The sequence below is a fragment of the Triticum dicoccoides genome, chromosome 6B (genome assembly GCF_002162155.2).
Source record: "Triticum dicoccoides isolate Atlit2015 ecotype Zavitan chromosome 6B, WEW_v2.0, whole genome shotgun sequence".
Taxonomy (NCBI): Eukaryota; Viridiplantae; Streptophyta; class Magnoliopsida; order Poales; family Poaceae; genus Triticum; species Triticum dicoccoides.
The window spans coordinates 144,098,168-144,125,359 of record NC_041391.1 but is presented as its reverse complement, the minus strand read 5'-3'; positions in this window follow the sequence as shown (position 1 = coordinate 144,125,359).

Sequence of the window (27,192 nt, the reverse complement as noted above, 5' to 3'; positions counted from 1 at the left end):
AGGTTCAGGCTACTACCGCCGTCCATCAGGACTCTCGTGAGGTGAAATCCATCGACGATTGGGTCTAAAACCAATGTGGCGAATCCGCCATGGCGTATGCTGGTCGGATGGTCTCTTCGATCGAAAGTGATCGGACAAGAGGACCATGGATTGAACTTCGGGGCGACTGGCTCCATCGCATAGACGTCCCTGAGTGCGCGTTTCCTCTCCCTCTTGGGTATATGGGTCGCGTAAATCATGTTCACCGTCCGCACTTGTGGGGGAAAACCCTTCTGTCCTCTATTGTTCGGCGGTCGGGTCTCTTCCTCGTCGTCGCTATTTAGCCCCTTGTCATTGTTTTCGGCAATTAACTTGCCTGCCTGCTTGAACACCCAGCAATCTCTATTAGTGTGATTAGCTGGTTTTTCAGGGGTGCCATGTATCTGGCATAAGCGATCGAGTATTCAGTCCAAATTGGACGGACCCGGAGTGGTTCTTTTGAATGGCTTCTTCCGCTGACCGGGTTTAGAGCCTCGGAATCCGGCGTTGACTGCCGTATCCTCCTTATCGTCGCCGTTAATGCGGCATTTGTTTTTGTTTCGACGTGACCTGCCGTTGTTGTCCTTAGTATCCGGACTGCCAGAATTTTTACGGAGATTGTTGCTGCGAGCTAGCCAGCTGTCCTCTCCCGCGCAAAAGCGGGTCATTAATGATGTGAGGGCTGCCATGGATTTCGGCTTTTCCTGCCCCAGGTGCCGGGCTAGCCATCCGTCCCGGATGTTATGTTTGAAGGCTGCAAGGGCCTCTGCATCCGGACAGTCGACGATTTGGTTTTTCTTTGTCAAGAACCGTGTCCAGAATTGTCTGGCCGATTCGTCTGGCTGCTGAATAATGTGGCTTAGGTCATCGGCGTCTGGTGGTCGCACATACGTGCCCTGGAAGTTGTCAAGGAATGCGGCTTCCAGGTCTTCCCACCACCCAATTGACTCCGTGGGCAAGCTGTTTAGCCAATGCCGAGCTGGTCCTTTAAGCTTGAGTGGGAGATACTTGATGGCATGGAGATCGTCGCCGCGGGCCATATGGATGTGGAGAAGATAATATTCGATCCAAACGCGGGGTCTGTTGTGCCATCGTAAGATTCGATGTTTACGGGTTTAAACCCTTCGGGGATTTGATGATCCATTACTTCGTCAGTGAAGCATAGCGGGTGTGCGGTGCCTCTGTATTGAGCGATATCATGATGCAGCTCGAGAGAGCGCTGTCTGCTGTGTTCGGCCCGGCCGGGGTTATTGTATCCGGCACGACGGTATTCGTCATGGGTCGTGGGGCGCCCACGTGATCCGTGGATGGATCTGGATTGCCTTGCTTTGTCCTCCAATATGTCTCGCAAGTCTGGCGCGTTCCCTCTTGGCTTCGTACTTTTGGAGCGATGCCGGGGTACGGTCTTGGCTGGGGGCCTGAATGCCTCTCTGTCACGACCACGGGGTGGTCGGTCAGCCATATCGTGTGCTGGTGATGGAGGTATGTATGCTTCCTCCTCTAATCGGGGGAGCAGCTTGCGTCTTGGGTAACTTTTGGAGGGGCGTTCGAGTTTATACTCTTCGGCCTCGAGGACCTCGGTCCATCGATCGGCCAGCAGGTCCTGATCAGCTTGAAGCTGTTGCTGCTTCTTCTTTAGGCTGTTTGCTGTGGCGATAAGCCTGCGCTTGAAGCGCTCTTGTTCGACGGGATCCTCAGGTACGACGAATTCATCATCGTTGAGGCTTGCTTCGTCTTCAGAGGGAGGCATATAGTCATAATCCTCAACCTCTTCATCTGCCGCCCTCTCGTGAGGGCTTGCTTCTGCATCCTCCTGCGCTGAGTCTTGCTGGAGGGGATTGTCTTCGGCACTCTCTGCGGCATTATTATCTCCTGTGCCGGAATCTCCATTCTTGCTGTGGCGGGATTTACAGCGGCGCCGCTGACGCCGGCGTTTGGGCTGCTTCTTTAAAGAGTCTTCCTCCGCTGCTTCTTCGTCATCCCCGTCTTTTGGGGTGTCCACCATGTATATGTCGTATGACGAGGTGGTCTTCCAGTGCCCTGTAGGCGCTGGTTCCTGTTCGTCTCCGGCATCGTCGTCCATAGCGTCGATGTCGTCGGAGTCGTAGTCTAGCATGTCGGTTAGATCGTCGATAGTGGCTACAAAGTGGGTGGTGGGTGGGCTCTGAATTTCTTTGTCGTCCGTACCCCAACCATCCTGGCCATAGTCCGGCCAGGACTCTCCCGATAACGAGAGATGCTTTAGCGAATTTAGGATGTCGCCAAAGGGCGAGTGTTGGAAGATGTCCGCGGCGGTGAATTCCATAACCGGCGCCCAATCCGAATCGATTGGTAGGGGCGTGGGAGGTTCGGAGTCCGGCAAGGAGTCTGGCACCTCGGAATCACGAGTTTTGTGGGGGACAAGATTAATGTTCGGCTCCATCGCCGTGGAAGTTGGGGCCCCCAAGGTGGCGTCTATCCACCAATCCTTGATCTGGGCGATCGGCTCCGGACTAATGGCTGACGCGGATTCATGTGCGGCCACCAAGGCACTGTTCGGCGGCAGAGCTAGATCATGCCCATCGAAATAGTGCGGCACGCTCGGCTGCGGCTCGAGTCCGTCGAAGATCAAGTCTCCGCGGACGTCGGCCGTGAAGTTTAGGCTCCCGAATCTGACCTGACGGCCAGGGGCGTAGCTTTCGATCTGCTCCAGATGGCCAAGCGAATTAGCCCGCAGTGCGAAGCCGCCGAATACGAAGATCTGTCCGGGGAGAAAAGTCTCACCCTGGACAGCGTTGTTGGTTGAAGATGCCATCAAGCCTGTTGGTGACGACACAGAGGAACTCTCAATGAAAGCACCAATGTCGGTGTCAAAACCGGTGGATCTCGGGTAGGGGGTCCCGAACTGTGCGTCTAGGCGGATGGTAACAGGAGACGAGGGACACGATGTTTTTACCCAGGTTCGGGCCCTCTCGATGGAGGTAAAACCCTACGTCCTGCTTGATTAATATTGATGATATGGGTAGTACAAGAGTGGATCTACCACGAGATCAAGGAGGCTAAACCCTAAAGCTAGCCTATGGTATGATTGTTGTAATGTATGTTGTGTCCTACGGACTAAAGCCCTCCGGTTTATATAGACACCGGAGGAGGCTAGGGTTACACAGAGTCGGTTACAATGGTAGGAGATCTACATATCTGTATTGCCAAGCTTGCCTTCCACGCCAAGGAAAGTCCCATCCGGACACGGGACGGAGTCTTCAATCTTGTATCTTCGTAGTCTTGGAGTCCGGCGGATGATGATAGTCCGGCTGTCCGGACACCCCCTAGTCCAGGACTCCCTCAGTGTGAAATTGAGTAAGACTCAAATCCCGACCACGCCAGAAAATAGAAAAGAGAATGAAAGTCATTCCCTATGCCTCAGTCATAGGTTCTATAAAGTATGCTATGCTATGTACCAGACCTATTGTATACCTTGCTCTGAATTTGGCAAAGGAGCACAATAGTGATCTAGGAGTAGATCACTGGACATTGGTCAAGAATATCCTTAGTGAGGACTAAGGAAATATTTCTCGATTATGGAGGTGATAAAAGAGCCCGTCGTAAAGAGTTACATCGGTGCAAGCTTTTGCACCGATCCAGATGACTCTAAGTATCAATCTGGATATATATTGAAAGTGGGAGCAATTAGCTAGAGTAGCTCCGTGCAGAGCATTGTAGACATAGAATGTTTGCAAAATACATATGGCTCTGAATGTGACAGACCCGTTGACTAAGATTCTCTCACGAGCAAAACAATCACACCTTAGTACTCTTTGGGTGTTAATCACATAGCGATGTGAACTAGATTATTGACTCTAGTAAACCCTTTGGGTGTTGGTCACATGACGATGTGAACTATGGATGTTAATCATATACAAATATGAATATTGGTGTTAAGTCACATGGCGATGTGAACTAGATTATTGACTCTAGTGCAAGTGGGAGCCTGAAGGAAATATGCCCTAGAGGCAATAATAAAGTTATTATTTATTTCCTTATTTCATGATAAATGTTTATTATTCATGCTAGAATTGTATTAACCGGAAACATAATACAGGTGTGAATACATAGACAAACATAGTGTCACTAGTATGCCTCTACTTGACTAGCTCGTTGAATCAAAGATGGTTAAGTTTCCTATCCATAGACATGAGTTATCATTTGATTAACGGGATCACATCATTAGGAGAATGATGTGATTGACTTGACCCATTCCGTTAGCTTAGCACTTGATCATTTAGTATGTTGTTGTTGCTTTCTTCATGACTTGTACATGTTCCTACAACTATGAGATTATGCAACTCCTGTTTATCGGAGGAACAATTTGTGTGCTACCAAACGTCACAACGTAACTGGGTGACTATAAAGGAGCTCTACAGGTGTCTCCAAAGGTACATGTTGAGTTGGCGTATTTCAAGATTAGGTTTTGTCACTCCGATTGTCGGAGAGGTATCTCTGGGGCCTCTCGGTAATGCACATAACTATAAGCCTTGCAAGCAATGTAGCTAATGAGTTAGTTACGGAATGATGCATTACGTAACGAGTAAAGAGACTTGCCGGTAATGAGATTGAACTAGGTATTGGATACCGACGATCGAATCTCGGGCAAGTAACATACCAATGACAAAGGGAACAACATATGTTGCTATGCGGTTTGACTGATAAAAATCTTCGTAGAATATGTAGGAGCCAATATGAGCATCCAGGTTCCGCTATTGGTTATTGACCGGAAGCAGTTCTAGGTCATTTCTACATAGTTCTCGAACCCGTAGGGTCCGCACGCTTAACGTTACGATGACAGTTTTATTATGAGTTTATAAGTTTTGATGTACCGAAGTTTTTTTGGAGTCCCGGATGTGATCACGGACATGACGAGGAGTCTCGAAATGGTTGAGACATAAAGATTGATATATTGGGCGACTATATTCGGACACCGGAAGTGTTCCGGGTGATTTCGGAGAAAACCGGAGTGCCGGAGGGGTTACCGGAACCCCCCGGGGAAGTATTGGGCCTTAATGGGCCTGAGGGGAGAGAGAGGGCAGCTGCCCAGGAGGTGGCGCCCCCCCCCCATGGGGAGTCTGAATTGGACTAGGGGAGGGGGTGCGGCCCCTCTTTCCCTCTCCCTCTCCCTCTCTTTCCTTCCCCCTTCATCCTTCCTAGTGGGACTAGGAAAAGGGAGTCCTACTCCCACTAGGAGGAGGACTCCCCCCTCCTTGGCGCGCCCCCTAGGGCCGGCCGGCCTCCCCCCTTGCTCCTTTATATACGGGGGCAGGGGAACCCCAAGACAAAAGTTGATAATCATGATCGTTCCTTAGCCGTGTGCGGTGCCCCCCTCCACCATATTCCACCTCGGTCATATCGTGGCGGTCCTTAGGCGAAGCCCTACATCGGTAGAACATCATCATTGTCACCACGCCATCGTGCTGACGGAACTCATCCCCGACACCCTGCTGGATCGGAGTCCGGGGATCGTCATCGAGCTGAACGTGTGCTGAACTCGGAGCTGCCGTACGTTCGGTGCTTAGATTGGTCGGATCGTGAAGACGTATGACTACATCAACCGCGTTGTCATAACGCTTCCGCTTACGGTCTATGAGGGTACGTGGACAACACTCTCCCCTCTCGTTGCTATGCATCACCATGATCTTGCGTGTGCGTAGGAAATTTTTTGAAATTACTACGTTCCCCAACATCTTCACCCGCGCAAAAGCGGGTCGTAAGGCTTGTTAAGGCTGCCATCATCCTTGGATTTTCTTGGCCGAGGTGTCTGGCGAGCCAGTCATCTCGGATATTGTGCTTGAAAGCCGCTAGGGCTTCGGCATCCGGACAATCGACAATTTGATTCTTCTTAGTGAGAAATCTGTTCCAAAGCTTACGGGCGGACTCTCCGGGTTGTTGAATTATGTGACTTAAATCGTCAGCGTCCGGAGGTCGAACATAGGTCCCTTGAAAATTGGCCCTGAAAGCGTCCTCAAGTTCCTCCCAACTTCCGATTGAATTTTTGGGGAGGCTTTTCAACCAGTGTTGAGCTGGTCCCTTCAACTTGAGGGGAAGGTATTTGATGGCGTGGAGGTCGTCCCCACGAGCCATGTGGATATGAAGTATAAAATCCTCAATCCAGACCCCGGGGTCTGTCGTTCCGTCGTATGCCTCTATGTTCACGGGTTTGAATCCCTGTGGAAATTCGTGATCCAGTACCTCTTCGGTGAAGCACAAAGGGTGCACAGCCCCTCTGTATCTGGACGTGTTGTGGCATGCTGTCGACTGGTGTTGTGTCCGGTGTTGATTCCGAACTGGTATTCGATCAGTCTAATCGTTTTGGTGACCATAATCCTGCGCCGGAGCATGTCCTCTAGATCCATAGATGGACCTGGTCGCGTTGGCCTTTTTGTCCAGGAGCTCACATAAATCATGTGCGGCGTTAGTAGCTGCTCTATTGTGGTCATGAAGTGGTTGGTCCGGCCTACTGGCCGTATTGTTTTTTGGCGGAATGGCCTCATCGTTGAATTCTGGCAGCAGCTTGCGCTTTGGGTAGCTCTTTGTGTGGCGATCGTCGCCATATTTTTCTTCAGTGTCTAGCACTTTATTCCATCTACGGTTGAATGTTTCCTGCGTGGCCTTAAGCCTTTGCTTCTGCTTCTTTAGGCTTCTCGCAGTGGCCATAAGTTTTCTGTGGAGGTTATCTCGTTCCAAACGTGTTTCCGGGATGATGAATGCATCATCGTCCGGACTGTGCTCTGCTCCCGAGGCAGGTTGATGAGTTCGGCCCTCGGGATCGCTGTGAACGGGCGTCTGCTCCGGGCTGTGTTCAGCGTGACCTGGCTCATCCTGCTCCATCGCTGGGTCCATATGGTCATTGTTGCCTTTGGACTTGACTGGGGTGTCGATCTTTCTAGCGCTGTTATCGCTATTTTTACTGTGGCTGGACTTAGAGCGGCGTCTGCGCCGTCGTTTTGGCTTTTGTCAGGGGGGTTTTATCCTCCGTTGTGTCCTTTTTGTCGCCCTCGTCCTCCTTAGGCGTGTCCACCATGTATATATCATATGATGAGGTGGCAGTCCAGCGCCCCGTGGGCGATGGTTCCGAATCGTCCCCTGCGCCGACGTCCATACCGTTGGTGTCGTCGGAGTCGTAGTCAAGCATGTATGTTACGTCATCGACAGTGGCTATGAAGTGGGTGGTGGGTGGGCAACGAATTTCTTCGTCGCCTGCTTCCCCCTCGAGCCGGACATAGTTCGGCCAAGAGTCTCCTCACAAAGAGAGAGACCTTAATGAATTCAGCATGTCGCCGAAGGGCGAGTGCTGGAAGACATCCGCGGCGGCGAACTCCATTACCGGGGCCCACACGAATTCGGTGGGCCCAGAGGCGCGCGGTCTGGAACCTACAGCCGGACACAAGTCCGGGGGTCTGGTGACACAGACTTCCTTGGGGGTGGAGTCTGTGTTGGGCTCTACAGCCGATGAGTACGCGGCATCCGGGGTGGGGTCCATCCACCCGTCCTCGGACGACGCGATCTGGCCCGGATTTAGGTCCGGAGCTCTTGCAGGTGCGATATCCCGAGTATTGTCTGACAGCAGGTCTAAGCTGTGCTCGTCGTGACTGTTCGGCGCTCCTGACATAGGCCCGAATCCGTCGAAGGTCAAGTCTCCGCGGATATCGGCCATGTAGTTCAAGTTTCCGAACCTGACCTGATGGCCAGGGGCGTAGCAGTCGATCTGCTCCAGATGGCCAAGCGAATTGGCCCGCAGTGCGAAGGCACCGAACACGAAGATCTGTCTGGGGAGAAAAGTCTCACACTAGACCGCGTTGTTGTTGATGATTGAAGGAGCCATCAAGCCTTGCAGCGACGACACAGAGGAACTCTCGATGAAAGCACCAATGTCGGTGTCAAAACCAGCGGATCTCGGGTAGGGGGGCCGAACTGTGCGTCTAGGCGGATGGTAACAGGAGGCAGGGGACACGCTGTTTTACCCAGGTTCGGGCCCTCTCGATGGAGGTAATACCCTACTTCCTGCTTGATTGGTCTTGATGATATGAGTATTACAAGAGTAGATCTACCATGAGATCGTAGAGCCTAAACCCTAGAAGCTAGCCTATGATTCTGATTATTCCTCTATGGACTAAACCCTCCGGTTTATATAGGCACCGGAGGAGGCTAGGGTTACACAGAGTCAGTTACAAAGAAGGAGATCTAACATCCGGATCACCAAGCTTGTCTTCCACGCAAAGGAGAGTCCCATCCAGACACGGGACGAAGTCTTGAGTCTTGTATCTTCACGGTCCAATAGTCCGGCCAAAGTATATAGTCCGGCTGTCCGGATACCCCCTTATCCAGGACTCCCTCACCTGGGGCATCGTTGATTTCTTCCAACCAACCATCAATGCCGAAAGAAAGGCAGGCATTTCAAAGGTGAGGCAGATCACCGGAAGAAGCCCGTCATCCGTACCGGTGATCACATACTTGCTATGGTCAATGATTTACAAGTAATCTTTGGAAAGGGTCCCGGCGGACTATCTGTTCTGAATGACGCCGAGGGACGTGCACCCATGTGGAAGAAGAAATCTATATTTTGGGACCTGCCCTACTGGAAAGACCTAGAGGTCTGCTCTTCAATCGACGTGATGCACGTGATGAAGAATCTTTGCGTGAACCTGCTAGGCTTCTTGGGCGTGTATGGGAAAACAAAAGATACACCGGAGGCACGGGAGGACCAGCAATGTGTGCATGAAAAAGACAGAATGACTCCAAAGTAGTATGAAGGTCCTGCCAGCTACGTTCTTACCAAAGAAGAGAAGGAAATCTTCTTTGAATGCCTCCTCAGTATGAAGGTCCCGTCTGGCTTCTCGTTGAATATAAAGGGAATAATAAATATGCCAGAGAAAAATTTCCAGAACCTAAAGTCTCATGACTGCCACGTGATTATGACGCAACTTCTTTCGGTAGCATTGAGGGGGCTTCTACCGGAAAACGTTCGATTAGCCATTGTGAAGCTATGTGCATTCCTCAATGCAATCTCTCAAAAGGTGATCGGTCCAAAAATCCCACCAAGGTTAAGGAGTGATGTGGCACAATGTCTTGTCAGTTTCGAGCTGGTGTTCCCACCATCTTTCTTCAATATCATGACGCACGTCCTAGTTCATCTACTCGACGAGATTGTCGTTCTGGGCCCTATATTTCTACACAATATGTTCCCTTTTGAGAGGTTCATGGGAGTCCTAAAGAAATATGTCCGTAGCCGTGCTAGGCCAGAAGGAAGCATCTCCATGGGCCATCAAACAGAGGATGTCATTGGGTTTTGTGTTGACTTCATTCCTGACCTTAAGAAGATTGGTCTCCTTCAATCGTGGTATGAGGGGAGACTGACTGGAAAAGGCACGCTAGGAGGGGACTCAATAATATGTAGGTACGGGCATTCTTGGTCTCAAGCATACTACACAGTTCTACAGAATTCTACCTTGGTGACCGCGTATGTGGATGAACACAAGAACATTCTGCGCTCCAAACACCCAGAGAAGTGTGACGACTGGATTACATGTGAACACATCAGGAATTTCGGCAGTTGGTTGCAAACACATCTCAGGGGTGACAACACTATTTTTGATGAGTTGTACTCATTGGCTAGGGGACCATCTTCGACTGTATTGACTTACAAAGGGTACGAGATAAATGGGAATACATTTGACACAATCGCCCAAGATCAAAAGCGCACCAACCAAAACAGCGATGTCCGCTTTGATACAGCAACCAAGAGGGGAAAGGACACATATTATGGTTACATAATGGACATATGGGAACTTGACTACAGACATGATTTTAAGGTCCCTTTGTTTTAGTGCAAATGGGTCAATCTGTCAGGAGGCGGGATACAGGTAGACCCATAGTACGGAATGACAACAGTGGACCTGAACAATCTTGGGTACACAGACGAACCATTCGTCCTAGCCAATGATGTGGCGCAGGTTTTCTATGTGAAGGACATGTCTACCAAACCGAGAAAAAGAAAAGATAAGGAAGCGAATACATCATACGATGAGCCAAAGCACCACATAGTTCTTTCAGGAAAAAGAGACATCACGGAATTGGAGGGCAAGACAGACATGTCTGAAGATTATGAAAAGTTTCATGAAATTCCTCACTTCAAAGTCAATGTTGACCCAAGCACCCTGGTAAACGATGAAGATTATCCATGGTTACGGTGCAATAAGCAAAGGACACAAGCAAAGAAAAAGTGAAGACTTTCTCTCCACAACTATTATGATGATGCCTTTGATCTAGAATATCACTGCAGTTACATGTGAAGAAATGAAATGCCTTTTGTAACAGATGAGTTTCCGTATGAGACCCTAATACTTCGAAAGAGATTGCCCGATTTGTACACGAAGTGCATCCATTTTTTGTCGTAACCCTCTCAACTTTTTAGCATATGCTATGTGGGTGAAATGATGATACCATGCCAACTTTCAACCTTTTCAGAGTTCATTTGTAGAGCTTTTCAATTTCAGGGTCATATAGCTCAAAAAATCAGTAAATGCATGAAAATTAACAAATATAGCCAGAAAGGGTTGAAAATTGATGATGTGGCTTTGAATGGTGCATTTTGAACACACAAAAAGTCTGGAGTTCAAATAAGTTCAAAAGAATGAAATCCCTTTGTAACAGATGAGTTTTCGTCCGAAACCCTGATACTTCAAAAGAGATTGTCCTTTTTGTACACGAAGTGCATCCAGTTTTTGTCGTAACCCTCTCAACTTTTTAGCACATGCTATGTCGGTGAAATGATGATACCATGCCAAATTTCAACCTTTTCAGAGTTCGTTTGTAGTGCTTTTCAATTTCAGGGTCATATAGCTCAAAAAATCAGTAAATGCATGAAAAATAACAAATCAAGTCAGAAAGGCTTGAAAATTGATGATGTGGCTTTGAATGGTGCATTTTGAACACACAAAAAGTCTGGATTTCAAATAAGCTCAAAAACTGAAATCCTTTTGTAATAGATGAGTTTTCGTCTGAAACCCTGATACTTCAAAAGAGATTGTCCATTTTATACAATAAGTGCATCAAGTTCTTTATATAACCCTCTCAAATTTTTAGCACATGCTATGTGGATGAAATGATGATACGATACCAACTATCAACCTTTCCAGAGTTCATTTGTAGTGCTTTTCAATTTCAGGGTCATATAGCTCAAAAAATCAGTAAATGCATGAAAAATAACAAATGAAGTCAGAAAGGGTTGAAAAGTGATGATGTGGTTTTCAATGGTGCATTTTGAACACACAAAAAGTTTGGAGTTCAAATAAGTTCAAAAAATGAAAACTCTTTGTAACCAATGAGTTATCGTCCAAAACCCTGATACTTCAAAAGAGATTGTCCATTTTGTACAAGAAGTGCATCCAGTTTTTGCCGTAACCATCTCAACTTTTTATCACATGTTATGTGGGTGAAATGATGACACCATACAAACTCTCAACCTGTTCAGAGTTCATTTGTAGTGCTTTTCAATTTCAGGGTCATAGAGCTCAAAAAATCAGTAAATGCATGAAAAATAACAAATGAAGTCAGAAAGGGTTGAAAATTGATGATGTGGTTTTGAATGGTGCATTTTGAACACACAAAAAGTCTGGAGTTCAAATAAGTTCAAAAAATTAAATCCCTTTGTAACAGATGAGTTTTCGTCCGAAACCCTGATACTTCGAAAGAGATTGTCCATTTTGTACACGAAGTGCATCCAGTTTTTGCCATAACCCTCTCAACTTTTTAGCACATGCTATGTGGGTGAAATGATGATACCATGCCAACTCTCAGCCTTTTCAGAGTTCATTTGTACTGCTTTTCAATTTTAGGGGCATATAGCTCAAATAATCAGTAAATGCATGAAAAATAACAAATGAAGCCAGAAAGGGTTGAAAATTGATGATGTGGCTTTGAATGGTTCATTTTGAAGACACAAAAAGTCTGGAGTTCAAATAAGTTCAAAAAATGAAATCCCTTTGTAACAGATGAGTTCTTGTCCAAAACCCTGATACTTCGAAAGAGATTGTCCATTTTGTACATGAAGTGCATCCAGTTTTTGTCGTAACCCTCTCAACTTTTTAGCACATACTATGTGGATGAAATGATGATACCATGCCAACTTTCAACCTCTTCAGACCTCATTTGAAGTGCTTTTCAATTTCAGGGTCATTTAGCTCAAAGAATGAACTAATAGCAAAAAGTGAACTAGAAAAAATTTCTGAAACTCTAATAGAAAAAATAATGAAATAAAAGAATGAACTAGAAAACTTTAATGAAACTCTAATGGCAAAAAGAATGAACTAGAAAACTTTAATTAAACTCTAATAGCAAAAGGAATCAACTAAAAAGCTTTTATAAACCTCTAGTATTTTTTAAACTAAAATTATATAAAATTTATGCAACTAAAATTATCAAAGTATTTTTTTCTTCAAAACATTAATAGCCAAAAGAATTTTCATAAATAATTTTTTGTTTGAAACTTTAATAGCAAACTAAAATAACAAAATCTGTTTTTGATTAAAACAGACAATTCAAATAACCTAAAAACTACCAAATTGAATATAATGATAAAACATTGTAATATTCAATAGCAGGAAAAAGAATCACTCAGAAATCTATTTTTGTAGTAAAGTTATTCACAAACTAGTGATTCACACAAATTTGAAAAATTTCAAATTTAAACTATTCTGATTGGAAAACTAATGGCACTAACAGAAATTTTATAGTTTTTATTACCTAAAAGCAAAAAAGAATCGCTGAAAACAGTAAGTATTTAGCTGTAAGTAGAAACAAAATAAAATAAATAAAGCAAAAAAGAAAACAAAAAAATGGAAAGAAATAAAAAAATGCCACCTACTGGGCCACCACGGCATGAATACGACTAGAAACCCAACCATGGGTTAGGATTCAGGCCCGCAGAAGGCCCAGTAGGCCCACAGGCAATGAGTGACAGATTAGGCCTGAAAGTCTGCAGTTGAGAGGAGCTCGAGAGGGTGGGCGTAGCAGCGCTTATAAACCACTCTCGAGCTCTCTCAACTAGCGAGGTGGGACTAAACATCCCACCGCACCGCGCCAGCACAAGGCATTTGGTCCCGGTTGGTAGCACCAACCGGGATGAAAGGGGTGCATTGGTACGGGTTTGTGGCACCAATCGGGACCAATGCCCCCCTTTAGTCCCGGTTGGTGCCACCAACCGGGGTGCCACCAACCGGGACCAAAGGCCCGTGTTTCCCGCCCTTTGGTCCCGGTTGACATTTGGTCCCGGTTAGGGGCACCAACCGGGACTAAAGGGGGGCATTGGTCCTGGTTGGTGCCACCAACCTGGACTAAAGGTTGGGCTATATAAGCCAACACTTAGGATTTTGGCAGAGTTCATCTGCGCAGTTTGTAGTTGTTTTAGGCCGAAGCCGTGGACTGAACACAAGAGGCTAGACAGGGTTTTGCACTACTTGAACTGTTGCAGCTTTTCTGGTTCTTGATCCTTTTATTCAGAGAATGAAACTAACGTGCAGCAATACTCGCTCAGGCTACCAGATCGTGCCATCCCACGACCTCGAGCGCACTCGCCACTCCTACTACGTCGCCGCAGATCGCACAGAACGCGTCTTGCGGCGTTAGCCAACTAACAGGCGAATCCAACGCTAACTGAAATAACTGAACCTAGCTACGGCTGCCTCTGCAGCGTTATTCTCTGAACCTGACGAAACTGACAGAAAGAAAGAACAGCAGGGTGCGGCAGGATTAGGCTAACAATTCACCCCCTTAAGCCTGCCACACCAATCTTCGCTCGCATCTCCACGAACTTGATCTTTCCCAGTGCCTTGGTGAGGATATCTGCGAGCTGTTCATCGATGTTGACATATCAACATCAAGCTTGTTCTCTTCTAAGCACTGACAAATGAAGTGGTACTTGATGTCGATGTGTTTGCTCCGATCATGATGCACTGGATTCTTGCTCAGGGCGATTGCGGATTTGTTGTCGATGTAGAGCCAAAACTTCTCGACCGGCCGCCCTGTCAGATCAGCCAGGAGGCGACTGAGCCACACCCCCTGGCATGTTGCCGCCGCCGCGGCCACGTACTCCGCCTCGCAGGACGAAGTTGCCACCACCTTCTGCTTCTGCGAGGTCCAGGTGACTATGCTGCCACCGAGGAAGAACACCACGCCAGATGTGCTCTTGCGGTCGTCCACGTCACCGTTGTGATCATTGTCGCTGAAGCCGACGAGTGACGGAGCACCGGAGCCCTTCTTGTAGCTGCATCCATAGTGCAAAGTACCACGGATGTACCTGAGGATCTGCTTCATGAAGGAAATATGCCCTAGAGGCAATAATAAAGTTATTATTTATTTCCTCATATCTTGATAAATGTTTATTATTCATGCTAGAATTGTATTAACCGGAAACATGATACATGTGTGAATACATAGACAAACCTATAGTCACTAGTATGCCTCTACTTGACTAGCTCATTAATCAAAGATGGTTATGTTTCCTAACCATAGACATGTGTTGTCATTTGATTAGTGGGATCACATCATTAGAAGAAAGATGTGATTGACACGACCCATTTCGTTAGCCTAGCACTTGATCGTTTAGTATACTGTTATTGCTTTCTTCATGACTTATACATGTTCCTGTAACTATGAGAATTATGCAACTCCCGTTTACCGGAGGAACACTTTGGGTACTACCAAATGTCACAACGTAACTGGGTGATTATAAAGGAGTACTACAGGTGTCTCCGAAGGTACATGTTGAGTTGCCGTATTTCGAGATTAGGTTTTGTCACTCCGATCGTCGGAGAGGTATATCTGGGCCCTCTCGGTAATGCACATCATTATAAGCCTTGCAAGCAATGTGACCAATGAGTTCATTACGAGATGATGCATTACAGAACGAGTAAAGAGACTTGCCGGTAACGAGATTGAACTAGGTATTGGATACCGACGATCAAATCTCGGGCAAGTAACATACCGATGACAAAGGGAACAACGTATGTTGTTATGCGGTTTGACCGATAAAGATCTTTGTAGAATATGTAGGAACCAATATGGGCATCCAGGTCCCGCTATTGGTTATTGACCGAGAATAGTTCTAGATCATGTCTACATAGTTCTCGAACCCGTAGGGTCCGCACGCTTAACGTTACGATGACAGTTTTATTATGAGTTTATAAGTTTTGATGTACCGAAGTTTGTTCGGAGTCCTGGATGTGATCACGGACATGACGAGGAGTCTCGAAATGGTAGAGACATAAAGATTGATATATTGGACGACTATATTCGGACACCGGAAGTGTTCCGGGTGATTTCGGAGAAAACCGGAGTGCCGGAGGGGTTACTGGAACCCCCCGGGGAAGTATTGGGCCTTAGTGGGCCTGAGGGGAGAGAGAGGGCAGCAGCCTAGGAGGTGGCGCGCCCCCTCCCATGGGGAGTCCGAATTGGACTAGGGGAGGGGGCGCGGCCCCTCTTTCCCTCTCCCTCTCCCCCTCTTTCCTTCCCCCTTCCTCCTTCCTAGTTGGACTAGGAAAGGGGAGTCCTACTCCCACTAGGAGGAGGACTCCCCCCTTCTTGGCGCACCCCAAGGTCCGGCCGGCCTCCCCCTTGCTCCTTTATATACGGGGGCAGGGGAGCACCCCATAGACACAGAAGTTGATCTACGGATCGTTCCTTAGCCGTGTGCGGTGCCCCCCCTCCACCATATTCCACCTCGGTCATATCGTCGCGGAGTTTAGGCGAAGCCCTGCGCCGATAGAGCATCATCATCATCACCACGCCGTCGTGCTGACGGAACTCATCTCCGGAGCTTTGCTGGATCGGAGCACGGAGATCGTCATCGAGCTGAACGTGTGCTGAACTCGGAGGCCCCGTACGTTCGGTGCTTGGAACGGTCGGATCGTGAAGACATACGACTACATCAACCGCGTTGTGCTAACGCTTCCGCTTATGGTCTACGAGGGTACGTGGACGAACACTCTCCCCTCTCGTTGCTATGCCATCACCATGATCTTGCATGTTCGTAGGAATTTTTTTGAAATTACTACGTTCCCCAACAGTGGCATCCGAGCCTAGGTTTTTTGCGTTGATGTTATATGCACGAGTAGAACACAAGTGAGTTGTGGGCGATACAAGTCATACTGCTTACTAGCATGTCATACTTTGGTTCGGCGGTATTGTGATATGAAGCGGCCCAGACCGACATTAAGCGTACGCTTACGCGAGACTGGTTTCACCATTACGAGCACTCGTGCTTAAAGGTGGCTGGGGGGTGTCTGTCTCTCTCACTTTAGCTGAATCGAGTGTGGCTACGCCCGGTCCTTGCGAAGGTTAAAACAGCACCAACTTGACAAACTATCGTTGTGGTTTTTGATGCGTAGGTAAGAACGGTTCTTGCTAAAGCCCGTAGCAGCCACGTAAAATTTGCAACAACAAAGTAGAGGACGTCTAACTTGTTTTTGCAGGGCATGTTGTGATTCGATATGGTCAAGACGTGATGCTATATTTTATTGTATGAGATGATCATGTTTTGTAACCGAAGTTATCGGCAACTGGCAGGAGCCATATGGTTGTCGCTTTATTGTATGAAATGCAAACGCCCTGTAATTGCTTTACTTTATCACTAAGCGGTAGCGATAGTCGTAGAAGCAATAGATGGCGTAACGACAACGATGCTACGATGGAGATCAAGGTGTCGCGCTGGTGACGATGGTGATCACGACGGTGCTTCGAAGATGGAGATCACAAGCACAAGATGATGATGGCCATATCATATCACTTATATTGATTGCATGTGATGTTTATCCTTTATGCATCTTATCTTGCTTTGATTGACGGTAGCATTTTAAGATGATCTCTCACTAAATAATCAAGAAGTGTTCTCCCTGAGTATGCACCATTGCGAAAGTTCTTCGTGTTGAGACACCACGTGATGATCAGGTGTGATAGGCTCTACGTTCAAATACAACGGGTGCAAAACAGTTGCACACGCGGAATACTCAGGTCATACTTGACGAGCCTAGCATATACAGATATGGCCTCGGAACACGGAGACCGAAAGGTCGAACGTGAATCATATAGTAGATATGATCAACATAGTGATGTTCACCATTGAAACTACTCCATCTCACATGATGATCGGACATGGTTTAGTTGATTTGGATCACGTGATCACTTAGATGACTAGAGAGATGTCTGTCTAAGTGGGAGTTCCTAAGTAATATGATTAATTGAACTTAAATTTATCATGAACTTAGTACCTGATAGTATTTTGCTTGTCTATGTTTGTTTGTAGATAGATGGCTCGTGTTGTTGTTCCGTTGAATTTTAATGCGTTCCTTGAGAAAGCAAAGCTGAAAGATGATGGTAGCAATTACACGGACTGGGTCCGTAACCTGAGGATTATCCTCATTGCTGCATAGAAAAGTTACATCCTGGAAGCACCGCTGGGTGCCAGGCCTGCTGCTGATGCAACTGACGACGTTAAGAACGTCTGGCAGAGCAAAGCTGATGACTACTCGATAGTTCAGTGTGCCATGCTTTACGGCTTAGAACCGGGTCTTCAACGACGTTTTGAACGTCATGGAGCATATGAGATGTTCCAGGAGTTGAAGTTAATATTTCAAGCAAATGCCCGGATTGAGAGATATGAAGTCTCCAATAAGTTCTATAGTTGCAAGATGGAGGAGAATAGTTCTGTCAGTGAACACATACTCAAAATGTCTGGGTATAATAATCACTTGATTCAACTGGGAGTTAATCTTCCTGATGATAGTGTCATTGACAGAATTCTCCAATCACTGCCACCAAGCTACAAGAGCTTCGTGATGAACTATAATATGCAAGGGATGAACAAGACTATTCCCGAGCTCTTCGCAATGCTAAAACCTGCGGAGGTAGAAATCAAGAAGGAGCATCAAGTGTTGATGGTTAACAAAACCACCAGTTTCAAGAAAAAGGGCAAAGGGAAGAAAAGGGGAACTTCAAAAAGAATGGCAAGCAAGTTGCTGCTCAAGAGAAGAAACCCAAGTCTGGACCTAAGCCTGAAACTGAGTGCTTCTACTGCAAGCAGACTGGACACTGGAAGCGGAACTGCCCCAAGTATTTGGCGGATAAGAAGGATGGCAAAGTAAAGAAAGGTATATGTGATATACATGTTATTGATGTGTACCTTACTAATGCTCACAGTAGCACCTGGGTATTTGATACTGGTTCTGTTGCTAATATTTGCAACTCGAAATAGGGACTACGGATTAAGCGAAGATTGGCTAAGGACGAGGTGACGATGCGCGTGGGAAATGGTTCCAAAGTCGATGTGATCGCAGTCGGCACGCTGCCTCTACATCTACCATCGGGATTAGTTTTAGACCTAAATAATTGTTATTTGGTGCCAGCGTTGAGCATGAACATTATATCTGGATCTTGTTTGATGTGAGACGGTTATTCATTTAAATCAGAGAATAATGGTTGTTCTATTTATATGAGTAATATCTTTTATGGTCATGCACCCTTGAAGAGTGGTCTATTCTTATTGAATCTCAATAGTAGTGATACACATGTTCATAGTGTTGAAACCAAAAGATGCAGAGTTGATAACGATAGTGCAACTTATTTGTGGCACTGCCGTTTAGGTCATATCGGTATAAAGCGCCTGAAGAAACTCCATACTGATGGGCTTTTGGAATCACTTGATTATGAATCACTTGGTACTTGCGAACCGTGCCTCATGGGCAAGATGACTAAAACGCCGTTCTCCGGAACTATGGAGCGAGCAACTGATTTGTTGGAAATCATACATACTGATGTTTGTGGTCCAATGAATGTTGAGGCTCGCGGCGGGTATCGTTATTTTCTCACCTTCACAGATGATTTGAGCAGATATGGGTATATCTACTTAATGAAACACAAGTCTGAAACATTTGAAAAGTTCAAAAATTTCAGAGTGAAGTGGAAAATCATCGTAATAAGAAAATAAAGTTTCTACGATCTGATCGTGGAGGAGAATATTTGAGTTACGATTTTGGTCTGCACTTGAAACAATGCGGAATAGTTTCGCAACTCACGCCACCCGGAACACCACAACGCAATGGTGTGTCCGAACATCGTAATCGTACTTTACTAGATATGGTGCGATCTATGATGTCTCTTACTGATTTACCGCTATCGTTTTGGGGTTATGCTTTAGAGGCAACCGCATTCACGTTAAATAGGGCACCATCAAAATCCGTTAAGACAACACCTTATGAACTATGGTTTGGCAAGAAACAAAAGTTGCCGTTTCTTAAAGTTTGGGGCTGCGATGCTTATGTGAAGAAACTTCAACCAGATAAGCTCGAACCCAAATCGGAGAAATGTGTCTTCATAGGATACCCAAAAGAGACTATATGGTACACCTTCTATCACAGATCTGAGGGCAAGATCTTCGTTGCTAAAATCGGATCCTTTCTAGAGAAGGAGTTTCTCTCGAAAGAAGTGAGTGGGAGGAAAGTAGAACTTGATGAGATAACTGTATCTACTCCCTTATTGGAAAGTAGTTCATCACAAGAACCGGTTCCTGTGACAACTACACCAATCAGTGAGGAAGCTAATGATATTGATCATGAAACTTCAGATCAAGTTTCTACTGAACCTCGTAGGTCTACCAGAGTAAGATCCGCACCAGAGTGGTACGGTAATCCAATTCTAGAAGTCATGTTACTTGACCATGATGAACCTACGAACTATGAGGAAGCGATGATGAGCCCAGATTCCGCAAAATGGCTAGAGGCCATGAAATCTGAGATGGGATCCATGTATGAAAACAAAGTATGGACTTTGGTTGACTTGCCCGATGATCGGCAAGCCATTGAGAATAAATGGATCTTTAAGAAGAAGACTGATGCTGATGGTAATGTGACTGTCTATAAAGCTCGACTTGTTGCGAAAGGTTTTCGACAAGTTCAAGGAGTTGACTACGATGAGACTTTCTCACCAGTAGCGATGCTTAAGTCTATCCGAATCATGTTAGCTATTGCTGCATTTCATGATTATGAAATTTGGCAAATGGATGTCAAAACTGCATTCTTGAATGGATTTCTGGAAGAAGAGTTGTATATGATGCAGCCGGAAGGTTTTGTTGATCCAAAAGGTGCTAACAAAGTGTGCAAGCTCCAGCGTTCCATTTATGGACTGGTGCAAGCATCTCAGAGTTGGAATAAACGCTTTGATAGTGTGATCAAAGCATATGGTTTTATACAGACTTTTGGAGAAGCCTGTATTTACAAGAAAGTGAGTGGGAGCTCTGTAGCATTTCTGATTTTATATGTAGATGACATATTATTAATTGGAAAAGATATAGAATTTCTGGATAGCATAAAGGGATACTTGAATAAAAGTTTTTCTATGAAAGACCTCGGTGAAGCTGCTTACATATTGGGCATCAAGATCTATAGAGATAGATCAAGACGCTTAATAGGACTTTCACAAAGCACATACCTTGACAAAATTTTGAAAAAGTTCAAAATGGATCAGGCAAAGAAAGGATTCTTGCCTGTGCTACAAGGTGTGAAGTTGAGTCAAACTCAATGCCCGACCGCAGCAGAAGATAGAGAGAAAATGAAAGATGTTCCCTATGCTTCAGCCATAGGCTCTATCATGTATGCAATGCTGTGTACCAGACCTGGCGTATGCTTAGAAATAAGCTTGGCAGGAAGGTACCAAAGTAATCCAGGAGTGGATCACTGGACAGCGGTCAAGAACATCCTAAATACCTGAAAAGGACTAAGGATATGTTTCTCGTATATGGAGGTGACAAAGAGCTAGTTGTAAATGGTTACGTCGATGCAAGCTTTGACACTGATCCGGACGATTCTAAATTGCAAACTGGATACGTGTTTTTATTAAACGGTGGAGCTGTAAGTTGGTGCAGTTCTAAACAAAGCGTCGTGGCGGGATCTACATGTGAAGCGGTGTACATAGCTGCTTCTGAAGCAGCAAATGAAGCAGTCTGGATGAAGGAGTTCATTTCCGATCTAGGTGTCATACCTAGTGCATCGGGACCAATGAAGATCTTCTATGACAATACTGGTGCAATTGCCTTGGCAAAGGAATCCAAATTTCACAAGAGGACCAAGCACATCAAGAGACGCTTCAATTCCATTCGGGACCAAGTCCAAGTGGGAGACATAGAAATTTGCAAGATACATACGGATCTGAATGTTGCAGACCCGTTGACTAAGCCTCTCTCACGAGCAAAACATGATCAGCACCAAGACTCCATGGGTGTTAGAATCATTACTATGTAATCTAGATTATTGACTCTAGTGCAAGTGGGAGACTGAAGGAAATATGCCCTAGAGGCAATAATAAAGTTATTATTTATTTCTTCATATCATGATAAATGTTTATTATTCATGCTAGAATTGTATTAACCGGAAACATGATACATGTGTGAATACATAGACAAACCTATAGTCACTAGTATGCCTCTACTTGACTAGCTCATTAATCAAAGATGGTTATGTTTCCTAACCATAGACATGTGTTGTCATTTGATTAGTGGGATCACATCATTAGAAGAATGATGTGATTGACACGACCCATTCCGTTAGCCTAGCACTTGATCGTTTAGTATACTGCTATTGCTTTCTTCATGACTTATACATGTTCCTGTAACTATGAGAATTATGCAACTCCCGTTTACTAGAGGAACACTTTGGGTACTACCAAACGTCACAACGTAACTGCGTGATTATAAAGGAGTACTACAGGTGTCTCCGAAGGTACATGTTGAGTTGGCGTATTTCAAGATTAGGTTTTGTCACTCCGATCGTCAGAGAGGTATATCTGGGCCCTCTCAGTAATGCACATCATTATAAGCCTTGCAAGCAATGTGACCAATGAGTTGGTTACGAGATGATGCATTACAGAACGAGTAAAGAGACTTGCCGGTAATGAGATTGAACTAGGTATTGGATACCGACGATCAAATCTCGGGCAAGTAACATACCGATGACAAAGGGAACAACGTATGTTGTTATGCGGTTTGACCGATAAAGATCTTCGTAGAATATGTAGGAACCAATATGGGCATCCAGGTCCCGCTATTGGTTATTGACCGAGAATAGTTCTAGATCATGTCTACATAGTTCTCGAACCCGTAGGGTCCGCACGCTTAACGTTACGATGACAGTTTTATTATGAGTTTATAAGTTTTGATGTACCGAAGTTTGTTCGGAGTCCCGGATGTGATCACGGACATGACGAGGAGTCTCGAAATGGTCAACACATAAATATTGATATATTGGACGACTATATTCGGACACCGGAAGTGTTCCGGGTGATTTCGGAGAAAACCGGAGTGCCGAAGGGGTTACCGGAACCCCCCCGGGAAGTATTGGGCCTTAGTGGGCCTGAGGGGAGAGAGAGGGCAGCAGCCCAGGAGGTGGCGCGCCCCCTCCCATGGGGAGTCCGAATTGGACTAGGGGAGGGGGCGCGGCCCCTCTTTCCCTCTCCCTCTCCCCCTCTTTCCTTCCCCCTTCCTCCTTCCTAGTTGGACTAGGAAAGGGGAGTCCTACTCCCACTAGGAGGAGGACTCCCCCCTCCTTGGCGCGCCCCAAGGGCCGGCCGGCCTCCCCCCTTGCTCCTTTATATACGGGGGCGGGGGGGCACCCCATAGACACACAAGTTGATCTACGGATCGTTCCTTAGCCGTGTGCGGTGCCCCCCTCCACCATATTCCACCTTGGTCATATCGTCGCAGAGTTTAGGCGAAGCCCTGTGCCGGTAGGGCATCATCATCGTCACCACGCCGTCGTGCTGACGGAACTCATCTCCAGAGATTTGCTGGATCGGAGCACGGAGATCGTCATCGAGCTGAATGTGTGCTGAACTCGGAGGCCCCGTACGTTCGGTGCTTGGATCGGTCGGATCGTGAAGACGTATGACTACATCAACCGCGTTGTGCTAACGCTTCCGCTTACGGTCTACGAGGGTACGTGGACGAACACTCTCCCCTCTCGTTGCTATGCCATCACCATGATCTTGCGTGTGCGTAGGAAATTTTTTGAAATTACTACATTCCCCAACACTTCACCGCGGTCCAATGGCGTGTGCTGGGCGCCTCCATGTATCGGCTAGTCACTCCGACGGCCAGAGCGATGTCGGGGCGTGTGTTGACGAGGTAGCGCAGGCATCCTATGATGTTGCGGTATTCAGTTGCGTCCTCCGGCGGTGACCCATCCTCCTTGCTTAGCTTGAGCCTCACCTCCATGGGAGTTTGGCTCGGGTTGCACCCGGCTATGCCGGCGCGTTCAAGCACCTTCTCGGCATAGCCTTGCTGGCAGAGATTGATCCCACCATGCTCCTGCTTTACCTCAATCCCGAGATAGTATGATAACAGCCCAAGGTCACTCATCTTCAACAAGTGCTACATCTCGGCCTTGAACGCAGCAATGTAGTCGCCGTCTGTCCCCGTGATGATCAGGTCATCAACGTAGACTCCCACCAGCAGAAATGAGGTCTCGTTTCCGCACCTGTACACGGCGTGCTCCAGGGGACTCCGCTCAAAACCAAGCTCACAGAGTGATGCCTCGAGTTTTCCATACCATGCCCGTGGCGCCTGTCGCAGCCCATACAATGCCTTGCTGAGCTTGAGGACGTCGTGCGGGTTGTCGTTGTTGATGAACCCCTCTGGCTGGTGGACGAAGACCTCCTCTGCAAGATCGCCATTCAGGAAGGCCGACTTGACGTCCATGTGGTGGACTGACTAGCCGGCGTGCGCGGCGAGCGCGATCAGTACGCGCACCGTCTCCATCCGTGCCACTGGTGAAAATACCTCGTCGAAGTCCACCCCCTGGCGCTGGGCATACCCCTTGACGACGAGCCTGGCCTTGTGCTTCACCATGTTCTCGTTGGTGTATTTTTTCAGCTTGAAGACCAACTTCAGCCCGATCGCTCGCGACCCAGTGGGCAGCGCCGCGGGCGTCCAAGTGTTGCTGTCGGCGATGGCCTTCATCTCCTCCTCCATTGCCGCCCTCCACTCGAGGGAGGACAGCGCCTCGTCGATGCACACTGGCTCATCTGCCATGGCGAGGCACAGCATCTCGTGTTCATCGTCGTCAAACGCTGGATCGGGCGCCTCTGGTGGAGTGGGCACAGGCTTGGTGGTGTTGTACACACTGGCAAGGCGCCTGTACCTCTGGACCGCGTCCGCGTCAACAGCGGCGTCCAGGGCGCTGTCATGTGTGTGAGGAGTGCGCCGGTCTCCTGTTGGCGAGGGCGTGGCGATCGCTGGCGTGGCAGCCGCCAGCGATGAGTTCCCGAGGTCATCGGGCGATATTGAGTTCCCGCCCGTGTCGCCGGCATCGACCAGCTGCTCCCCCGTCATGGTGTTGTATGTCACTGAGAAGGACGGCGACGGTGGCTCGCCACCGTCTGCAGAACCGGCATCAGCTGTCCATGGTTATGCGCGCCATTCCTCGAACACCAGGTCGCGTGTGACGTGCACCCGCTTTGCCGCTGGGTCATACACCCGATAGGCCTTCGAGCCCTCCTTGTACCCGATGAACACGGTGAGCACGGAGCGGTCGGAAAGCTTTGTCACTCCGGGCCCCATCTTCTTCATGTGAGCCACACAGCCGAACGTGCGCAGGTGTTCGACCGTGGGGCTTCTCTTGTTCCAGGCCTCGTACGGTGTCACACTGTTGAGGCTCCTGGTCGGAGCTCGGTTGAGGATGTAGACGGCGCACTTGACCGCCTCGCCCCAGAACATGGCCGGCATGCCCATGCCTTTTAGCATGCACCGGGCCATCTCCACCACCGTCTGATTGCGGCGCTCGACGATGTCGTTCTGCTGCGGTGTGTAGGGCGCGGTGGTGTGGTGTGCGATGCCGTTCTTCTCACAGTGGGCCTTGAACTCACCGGAGTTGAACTCGCCCCCTCTGTCCGAGCGAAACGAGCGCAGCCGACAGCTCTGCTTCGCCTCTGCGAGTGCTTGGATCTTCTTGAAACGGGAAAACGCCTCGTCCTTGGACCTGAGGACCTCAAGCCACATATATCTGCTATAATCATCTACTACTAACAGGAAGTACTGATTATTGCCCGTTGTAGCTGGTTTTATCGGGCCGCAGAGGTTGGTGTGGACGAGGTCCAGAGCGCGCTCTGATCGGTGTGGGCTTGCGCGCGGGAACGCCAGGCGATGCTGCTTCCCGAGCATGCAGCCGTCACAGATCTCGTCAACATGGTCGACCTGTGGCATCCCCCGTACCATGCCTTTCGTGGACATGGCCTTCACCGCCTGGAAGTGTAAGAGCTCGAGCCGTGCGTGCCACAGCCACGCAGGCTCGTCCAGCTTGGCCACCAGGCAGACTGGCATGGCCAGGTCCAGCCGTAGCACGTACAGCCGGTTCGCCGTGCGTTTGACGCGGACGAGAAGCTGCCGTTGCTGATCGTACACGCACAGGTGTCCGTCCTCGATCACGGACTTGCAACCCTTCTCGTCAAGATGCCCGAGGGAGATGATGTTGGCCCGCAGCTTGGGGATGTAGGACACGTTCGCGAGCACGCGCTGATTGCCGTTCGCGCACCGGAACATGATGTTCCCCTTGCCCCTGATCGTGATGAGGGAGCCGTCCCCGAAGCGCACGGAGCCGTGCACGATGTCGTCGAGGCTGATGAACGCGTCGCGCGGCCCGGTCATATGGCTGCTGGCGCCGGTATCGAGGTACCAGGCACCGCGCGCTCCAGTGGTGACCGGAACTACCCGCTCCTCGTTGAGGTAGACTGCCTGGGCGCGAACCGGTGCCGCCTACACCTTGTCCGCCGTGCCCGCAGCCTGGATTGGGCGTTCGCCCTCTTCGACGGTGGCCAGTAGGAGCGCGGGGGGCTCCACGTCCGCCTCTGCCAGGTTCGCGGCCTCGCCCTGATTTTGGCGATCGCGCTCTGCCCTCCTGCACTCCCTGGCCCAGTGGCCAGGAATATTACAGTATCGGCACTTGCCCTTCCGCTTCCTTCGGTGGGCCTCTTGCCGCCGTCGCCGCGCCCGCTGGGGCGCTCGCCGCTCTATGAACGTGGCCCGGAGAGAGCCTTGCCTCCCTTGTTGCCCGATGACGACGAGCCCTGGCCTTGATGCTATAGGCGTGCGTGCCACTCCCTCTCAGTGAGGAGGAGTTCACCTACGCCGCGATCGACGTCATCCAGAGCGTAGCTCTCTTCAACGGAGCGCAGGCGCCCGCACAGCTCCTCAATAGAGAGGGTGCGCAGTTCGACAAAGGCCCCGATCGCCATGGCCATCTGCCTGAACTTGCGAGGCACCGCGCGGAGAAACTTCAATACGGCGCGGTACTCCGACACAGGGTCACTTAGCAGCTCCAGCTCGTTCACAATAGCGGTTAGGCGCAGGGAAAAATCCTCAATGGACTCATCGGTACGGAAGTGGATCTCTTCAAACTCGCGTCGACGGGTCTGCGCCCTGGCCTCCCGGACGCGCTCGCTTCCCATGCGCATCGTGCACAAAGTGTCCCACGCCTCCTTGGCCGAGTCCTTGCCGGCGAGGGCGCGGATCATCTCCGGAGGCACCGCGCGAAGCAGCGCGGCCAGCGAGGCGTGATCGTCGCGGTCACCGTCGCCGTACTCCACGGCCTCCCACGGGCCCTGAGCCTGCAGTTGCACGCGCATCACCATGGCCCAGTCGACGTAGTTCGTACGAGTGAGTGTCGGATATTGGGCAGAGCCGCCGCTCTCCCTCACCACTCGCTCGCGCACCACCAGTTCACCGTGCCGTCCACGACGCGGCGGAGGCGAGTGCGACACCCTGCGATGGCGCGTCGGTGACTTGGAGCCGAGGCGTTGCGTGCCGTTGCCCCGCTGCTCGCTCCCACCTGTGCCCTGCTGGACGCCATCGCCGTCGCCTTGCTGCTCGCTCCCGGCGCCGGTTTGCGGAACGGCGCCGCTGGTGCCATGCCGCGCCCCACGCCCTCCAGCCATGGATCTTTGAAGGCTCTGATGCCAATTGTAGTTGTTTTAGGCCGAAGCTGTGGACTGAACACAAGAGGCTAGACAGGGTTTTGCGCTGCTTGAACTGTTGCAGCTTTTCTGGTTCTTGATCCTTTTATTCAGAGAATGAAACTAACATGCAGCGATACTCGCTCAGGCTACCAGATCGTG